We start from the raw sequence: 8,939 nt of genomic DNA, 5'->3' as shown, positions 1-8,939 counted from the left end.
TCTAAGTCTTATGAAGATATACCACTTTGTATAAGGGACCAAAAGGCTAATTCGGTCCACAAGAGGTCCAAAATATCAATTTACGAAAACATGGTTCATCCTAGTCAACTAACAGTCAAGGTCTAAGTCCAAGTCAAAGGTCAAGTCCATCCTAACTATTCAACAAACAAGGTCTGGTCAAGGGTCAAGTCAGGTCCTCGTCTACTGAGTCAAACCGACTCTAGTTAACAAGGGTAACTCGATTCAGTCAGATTAACTGAGTCAACTAAGGTTAAATCAGTCAGACTGACTAAGTTCAGTCACACAAGCCAAAGGTTCTTACCCATCTACAATTCTAACATTAGTTCAACTTCAATCTATTTCATTACAATAAAACATTCATTTAAAATTAAAACTCAAAATGATTTACAAAGATAAAATCCTACCTTGATCTGCAGTTATTGGCTTCCATTAAGGCCCCTGCTAAGCAACACTACAACTACTCTCTTTCTCCCAATTCACTTTACATATACAACACCAGCAACTTCAGCTACCACTCAATATTACCACCTGCCATATTTCCACCACTACATCCTGTAGTCTCAATCTCAGCATAACCAATTTTATGCAACACTCAGTTCAACAACTCTAGTTCCACACATTAGAATTCCATCTAATTTCTTACACAAGCACCTATTATACAACCCTTCCAACTTCATCATCTCACAGACAACACCAACATTTCTTTGGTACAAACAACCAATTCATCTAATCCTCAACTCCAACTCTTTACAACTCTCAAAACATCAACACCTGCATCTCAGAACAACTCAATATCACAGACCAACAGTTATATACAAAATCAACACAAAACCACCTCATCATCATATGTAATTCCAGCCTAGTTTCATTTCAAACCAATATGACCTCCACATCAACCATATCTATAACCACAGCCAATACCAATACCCCTCACTGAATTTTCATTCCACATGTCAATTCTAACCACTAATTACCAGATTCATTTCTTCTGCCTCAAAAGATATAACACTAACGCCTATATCATAAATCAATGAGTATAACAGACTTCAATCAACAAAAGAAAATATTACCTTAATTCCAATTCCAAGTGAAGTAGATAATCCCGATTCCTTGGTTTGTCAAAACAAACATCAGTTCAGCATCAACATCAACTCAGTTACCTTTTTAATTAGCAGAATCAAACGGTAACTCCATCGAAAACTTCAAATCAACCACTACTTGAGCTTCAGTTCCAAAACTACAAACCTTGACTATCAAATTCGAGATGATTATCAACCTTATGCCCTAATTCTGGACAAACCCATAACCACTAATTTCATCTCCAACTTCCATCATTATCATCTTCTATTTCGAAATGAACAGGAAACCCTAACTCACTGATTCTTCATCACAAAAACTTCAAATCATTCAATTAAAGATAAACCCATCTCAATTCTATCAAATTCATCACTAATCGAACTTCTAAACAACCTTCTGAGAAAACCCTAATTCTAATTTACATCAGCATCAACATCTCATCTTTTTCCCAGAGCTAACCAATAACAGCACCACCTACAACAACCAATACTCAAACACTCCAATCTCTCTCTCAATCTAAAAATATCTTTATTTCGATAACTTGATTCACCAGCAGGTGAAGAACGGATAGGAGGAAGAGAAAAGAATGAAGAAGAAGAAAGAGATAGAAAAGAAGTGAATGAGCTTATCTGCTCGATCGGTTTTGATAAGGCCAAAGACAATTGATAAATGCACCTACCCAAATGATATAGGAAGCCAAGCGGTTATGATGATAATTATAATTTTACAATTCGTACATATATGAAGATATCTTCTTTGTCCGGTGTCCGAATGACGCGTTCGAGTTATCCATTTCGCAAAACTTTTCGAGATCTATCCAGCGGTACTAGTTTCGTATCTAGATCGTTGTTATATTAATTCCTATATATTAATGTTCCTGTTAAACTAATCGAGTTATTATTGGTTAATACGTCTCTTGACTGGTCTAATAACGTTGACGAGCTTGGGGGTCCTTACACACCCACTCCCCAATCGTGGTCAAGAATTCGGAAGGGGAAGCGATGAATGCGTACGACTACAATAACCTCGAAATCAAGGTGAGAGATTCTCTAACGCATGGGAAATTCCACATTGTCAAAGAATGCTTAAAATATGACATGATTCTGGGGCGCTCATGGGTACATGGAAGTAAGGAAAAGTTGGGAGTATCTCCTTTGCCGATGTCCATACCTGAAAGAATCTCCAAAAATTCATCCATTCCTAAAGATCATCTGTTGCCGTATCAACAACTTGCCAGTGTAACCCAATTACCTGGAGAGAGCCCGTCGACGTTCGTCCACAGATTTCGAGCACAAGTAAGTCTTATTGAACAACCCTTTCTGCAATCAACCACTTCTCCTCTCAGCAAGACTTGGGGACTCGATCCAATCCCCAACCCAGGCGTCACTAAGAGATGTGAATGGGGTTCCGGGCCTTTCAAGTGTTTTATCAAAAATATGGAGGATGTCTTAGCCGAGAGTAATGAATCCGGAGATCAGGTAGCCATGCAGCCTCGAAAGCCTTTCCAGGTCGGAGATATGGTGGTGAAAATTTCCGCTCATCCTCATTCGTCCAACCTCGCAGGCGAACCATACCTAGTAGCAGAAGTCATTTCAGGAGGCTATTGCAAGCTCATCAATACCGACAAGTTGGAAGGTGTAATAACACATGCCCGCTGGCTCAAACCCTTTTAAAACTTGAAAGTATTACGCCGCCTCTCGCCTCAAAATTCTCCTTAGTATTTCCTTCAGCAATTTCCCTTTCGTTCAATATTTGTAATTCCTCCAAAATGAATTGTACTGCTTGCATTCATGGTTAGGGTTTCAATTTTAATTAAAAGCATCTTCTCTTCAAAATAAACTTTCCTGGATTAATTCAAAGGAAAAATACCGAGTAAATCCAAACCCTCACAAAACCATTGTCCATCAATTCAAAACCAGAAAAGTCAAACCTCGCAAGAAATACCTTATTCGAAAACACCGAAGAAGAGAATATGAGAGAAACAGAATCATCAAGTGGCGGAAAAAATATCTTCTTCAAGAATATATGGATCCAAGTATCATCTGACGTTCCTCTGTTTCTTGTGGCGTGTGACAACCGCACTACTACAAGGGGGAGCCAAGAAACAGGTCGGTAAAACCTTTAACCATTATTATTGTTTCCCCTGTTTTGAGTTACTATGGATGATGTGGGAACTTGGAGGTGTTAGCTATGAAAACAGCATGACGGCCAACGCGTGTGGCAATTCCACCCATGTTGTTCGTGTAAGGTGTCTTTCCATTCACTTGATGGCCTAGGAGAATGAAGGAACTTGTTTTCACAAGAGGGGTTTTGGATTCTCGCATTCGGAAGATTTTGTTCATTCATTCAATTAAAGATATGAAACTACCAAAGCTGAATAAAAGAATATTACTTGGCGAAGTCCTAGATCCTTCATGTGAACGAGAGAATAAAAATAAATCCCTGAAGTACCGAAAACGGCTACACACCAAGAAGAAATAACAAAAGAAAAAAAAACTAGTCATCAATGACAAACACCTTGGTCAATGACGCCTCCATCAGAGATTTTTCAAGCACTTTCCCCAGCACCTTCTCCGACAGCAAACATTCCATCCAGAAGCCGTTTCACTAGCAGCTTCAACATCCCTTCCAGAAGCCGTCTCAGCAGCAGCTTCAACATTCCATCCAGAAGCCGTTTCAGCAGCAGCTTCAACACCCCATCCAGAATCCGTTTCGACAGCAGTCCCAACATATGTCCCCACAGCTTCTCCAACGACTCCAACATATGCTTCCACCGCCTCCCCAGCTGCCCTGACATCATCCTCAACAATCGCTCCAACTTCCCCAGCAGCAGTTTCGGCGTCCACTCCGGAAGCTGCCTCAGTCTCGCAAATCCCGTCAACATCTTCCTCCGTAACTTTTCCAACAACCTATTGAGGATGCTCCAGTTCGTCCACGTCAGAATCGAGGATTACAATACCATTATGGACAGGGTAATCAAACTGTCTCTCGCCTAGAAGTTTCTTGGGCTCAGTCCTTCGCCGTTTCAATTGAGAAGCGAATTGCTCAGCCCTGGCATTGGGATGTGGAGAAGCTTCATCATGTTGAGATTTACCAACTTGCTGGGATGCTTCATCATGTCTCTCCTCCATATCCATCAAAGCCATGAAAGCCTGAGGACGCACCCATACGATGCGTAGATGGGTGAGAGACATGCCTTGTATAATCCGGCCGGCTGCATGGAACAAAGGGTTGATTTGGTTTAATATCTCCTCATGTGAAGAAAACCTGGGTTTGTCAACTTTAAAATTTTTCCCCGAAGAGTCAGAGGTATGATCATCACCGGAAGATCCCATTGTGCACTATAAAAAAATTTACATTATCTCTGCATTGGCAATCTACATGATGAAGAAGACAAAATGGAGAACTATGAGAAAATACACGAGACGGTACCTGTGAAGAGGATGGATGCAATTCTATGATGATCTATATAAAATAAAGGTTCAAGATTGCCTCTTATACTAAAAAGATTGGTGAAACCTGAGAAAGAAAAACTTTATTGCCAACCGTGTATTAAGGCTTCGAACGCGGGATATCAGATGGATTAGATACTTGTCTACACAGAATAATTGGCTCACCTGGACTGCTGATGGAAAAAGTTGTCGCTACAAAAATAAGGCCAATGATACAAAAATAGAGGACGGGCTACGCCTTTTGTATACATTGTAATTTTATAGTTTGAGTATAAGAGGGTTTTCTCTTTCAGGCCATGCACAGAAGAAGGCAACCAGGCTCGCAAAGCCATCCAGGCGACCTCCCTGCCATTCCGTGACCTCGCAAAAGGAGCGCCATCTTCACCGCTCAAGCAGCACAATCTTCGCACGATCCACAAACCGGATCCATCCACGTCCTCCTTGCCATTCCGTGACCTAACCAAAGGAGAGCCACATTCACCGCTCAAAACAGCATCATCTCCGCCCGCTCCACGGCCAAAGTAGCGCCACCTTCACCGCTCAAAGCAGCGCCATCTCCGCCCTCACTGTTTGGTAGACAAAGCTCCAAGTTTCGTTTCCACCATTCCGCGAACTGAAGCCAGTTTCCACCATTCCACAGACTGAAGCCAGTTTTTCACTAATCCAAGCCAAGCGCCATCTATGCACATTCCGTAGCCTAGCCAGCCAGCACCCGTTCCGCGGACCAAACTGCAGTTCCATCTCCGCCGATCAGTAGCCAAAGTTGCAGCACTGACGCCAACACCTTATGACCAAGCCAGAGTTATGCAAATCCCACGGATTATCCATGACTCCTGCCAAAGGTTAGCCAAATTTTCCTGGCAATCTCTTCATGACTTGACATTTTGATTTTTATCCTTGTCTGTCACCATCTTATGCTTACCCCGTAACAAATGCCACTATTACGAGCTAAGCAGGGGACTTAATGTTGATGGTGGTTTTTGGCTCAGGGCTAAATTTGTAAAAGTCTATCTACCTGAACCGACATCAGATGTAGTAGACATTGATGTGTCTATATTCCGCGGGGAATTTGGAGAATATATCAAAATCTGACGAGTACGTATGTCTCTCTTCATATTATATCGAAACTCAAGCTCCTAGATGAACTGTTCACTAGTATAGAGCCTAATGAGTGTATAAGCTCCTAGCTGCATTACTCACAAATGCCGGAGCCTGCTGAGTACTTTTCTTGTGCTTATGTTCCCTGGCATAACCCTTAATATTGGTATGGCATGAAGGATTCATGTTCACTCGCAGCAGAGTAGCACAAACCTCCAAGTACCAAGGTTAAGGCACTTGCACAAAATACTCAAACAGAAAGCAAAGAATAAACAGAGCCGCAGAGTAGGAGAAACAATGAGGGAAGCATGGCCATGCCATAGGATAATCGTCACCACTTGGACATGCCCCATGCTACCTAACCGGCCCTTACTCCTTTGTCGACCAATCAAGTCGTTTTAAACCTACCACACTCCCATGAGTTGTGGCTGGGGCCATACTTGCCGGCCCTATTCCCCATCAACCAATCAGGTTGCATTAAACCCGCCACACACACCAAAAGGGTAGCCGCACCCATGCTTGTCCGGCCCCTACTTTTATTGACCAATCAGGTTGCCCTAAACCCGCGGCAACTCTAAAAGAGGTGGAAATTGCGTCAAGTGGTCTCCATGCCAAATTGGTTTCCCAAAACCACTCCAACACGCCAAAACAAGCATGCCAGGCACACATGCCAAACGGCACGCCAAACATGCCAAAAGCATGCCAATCGTACACGCCAAACGGGCATGCTAAGTGCACTTGCCAAACATGCCACTTACTGCGCCAGCATGCCAAAACGTGCCAACCCACTCTCTGTTCATGACCAGAATCACGATGGAATTCAATTTGGATATCCTAATCGTTAGGCGCGTCCATGCTCTAGTGGAAGTGGATGAAACCCTAATTTCTATTCGCGGCACAAACTATGCCACTCCGGGCCCCCAACATGCCACGAGCCGTGAAAACCCTGATAAAAGCATCATAACATGCCACCCGTGGAAATATTGACTCCCGTGGCCATTTTCACATAATGACCTGGTTATGGTTCTTTTGGCATGGCTCTGGCACCGTTTACATAAAAACGCCGCTGTGCCATGGCCACATGCCGCATACCATGCGCGCTAATAAGGGTTTCAGCATGCCAAACCCTAATTTAGGCAAAGTTGCTACGCCAATCAAGCCAAATAATATTCCGCAAAGCATTGGGATTGATGAGGCGACTGGAACTGATGTTGCCACACCACATTTGAGTCTTAACACTAATGTTCCGAAGTCTAGCGACAATGGCTACGCCAGGCGCTACTTGCACTATCGTTCCAATGGCATGCGCAAACTATGCCATCCATGCCACTGGCATGCACGAAACTATGCCATCCATGCCGCAATGATACTGGTGTGCGTTAAAGGTGCCATTACATCGTTGGCATATGATCAAAGCGCCACTGTGCCATTATCAAGCGCCGAAAGGATGTGGCCATAATCAATGGCTATCCTTCCTCGTGAGATGCAATCTAAGTCGTCCAAGTTCGCTACCGAACTGACAGGCTTGTGGAGAGTTTTAGGCGACCATCCGAGATAAACCTAATAGCACCACATGCTATTTTTCCTGCGGTAAGTCTCTTGACCTTGACTTGGCACCCATAGAAAACTGCTACATGTTTTCCAGGAAAACACTCGAGACATCAAACATGTCAAAAAAAACTGGGGGATACTCATCAGGGTATTGGTCTGGCGGTTTACAACATGTGGCGTGCAATACGCCCATTACAAGAAAGTGTCATGAAGCGGGATGGTTAATGGTGGCAAGAAGTAACAAGTGTAAACGGATCCACTTCCTTCATAATGGAAGCACGGTTTCTGACGGTTACACACTTTTCCATCACTCAATCGTTCCCACTTCCTACGAGACCAGGGTACGTTTTATCACGACTTGTATAAATAGATTTCACTTATTTCCACCAAAACAACAAGTTTTTGGTCAAAGAACAACACAGTATCCAGAAATCACCTGATAGCTTTCCATTCTGCTAGCCAGTTCCAATTTCTGATACAAGTCGTAAACAACCACACCTTCAGAATCAACGATTCTGGTCTCAACACTTTCTTCGCTTCCCTCCCTAAGACCAACCCTTATCCTTCATTTTGTGACCGAAGCAAGCCTGGAATGGCTATTTCTTGGTTTAGGCCAGGATTGTACAGATTGATCTCTCGAATCAAAATTACTCCCGTGCAGTGCATTGTTTAGGGTCTAGACTCGTTTCTCATCCACACACACAAAATTACCAAAACCAGCAGAAACAGTTTTCACCCACAAACAACTCCGTATACTAAAGAAGAAGATGAATCTATTTGCAGAAACTATGTTTTTTTATTTACTCATCTTGCTTCACCAAACTATCCATGGGGTGAATTTCTGGGAGGTTATTCACGACGGGTTCTGCAGTGACACCCGTAATCCGAGTCGTCGTGCTATATACGACATAAAAAATTGTTTTTGTACAATTAAGAAAGAAGTAAGTGAGTTTGTCGCTTTATGATGTGATTTTCAATTGAGTTGTAGTAATAATTTCGTTGAGACTTGTGAAAGCAAAAGATTTTAGACTTATAAAACTTAAAAATAGAAAATTTATTGCAAAATTGATTTCAAGATATTAAAAGTAACCAAGACACTAGATTCCACTATTACACATGAATGAACGATACCAAATATGTTTCAAAACTCTAATTATCCTTTAAGTCCTTTATTTCTTAATTCACACATAATCAGACATATTCCCAAATATTAATTGTATTCCCTAAGAATAGACTATCAATCGATTAAACAAAGTATAATCTATCAAATTGAATCACAAGTAATTAAGAAAATTATGTGAACATTTAGAACTCTGCAAAAGCGGTGATTGAATGAATTATAAATTGTAAATTAGAGAAAATAAAATTGTTACCAATCATTCATGCATAGATAGCTTCATCCATTGCTTTGGTTGCGCGAGAATTAGCTCATCATCATGGAAACACACTCAATATTCATTTTTTATTGCTCAAAGGATGTTTACAAAGATGAAATGGGAGAAACAATGATAAAACCGGGTTTGTAACAGTTATATTTGTTACAAACTCAAAAGAACGATATAACAGTACTGTCGCTGATTCTGTAGCTTTACGACCCACGCCTGCGTGTCGTTTCCACTGTTGAAAAACGACTGTCTTGGATAGTCTGTTCTTCGTGTTCTTCAGATGAGCAGCAGCAGAAAAATATTTCTGGTGGTTCTGATTATCGCATGTGTCTTCTCCAAAGCTCTTCCAAACTCT

The sequence above is a fragment of the Papaver somniferum genome, chromosome 8 (genome assembly GCF_003573695.1).
Source record: "Papaver somniferum cultivar HN1 chromosome 8, ASM357369v1, whole genome shotgun sequence".
NCBI lineage: Eukaryota > Viridiplantae > Streptophyta > Magnoliopsida > Ranunculales > Papaveraceae > Papaver > Papaver somniferum.
Note: the sequence above shows the minus strand (reverse complement) of the source record.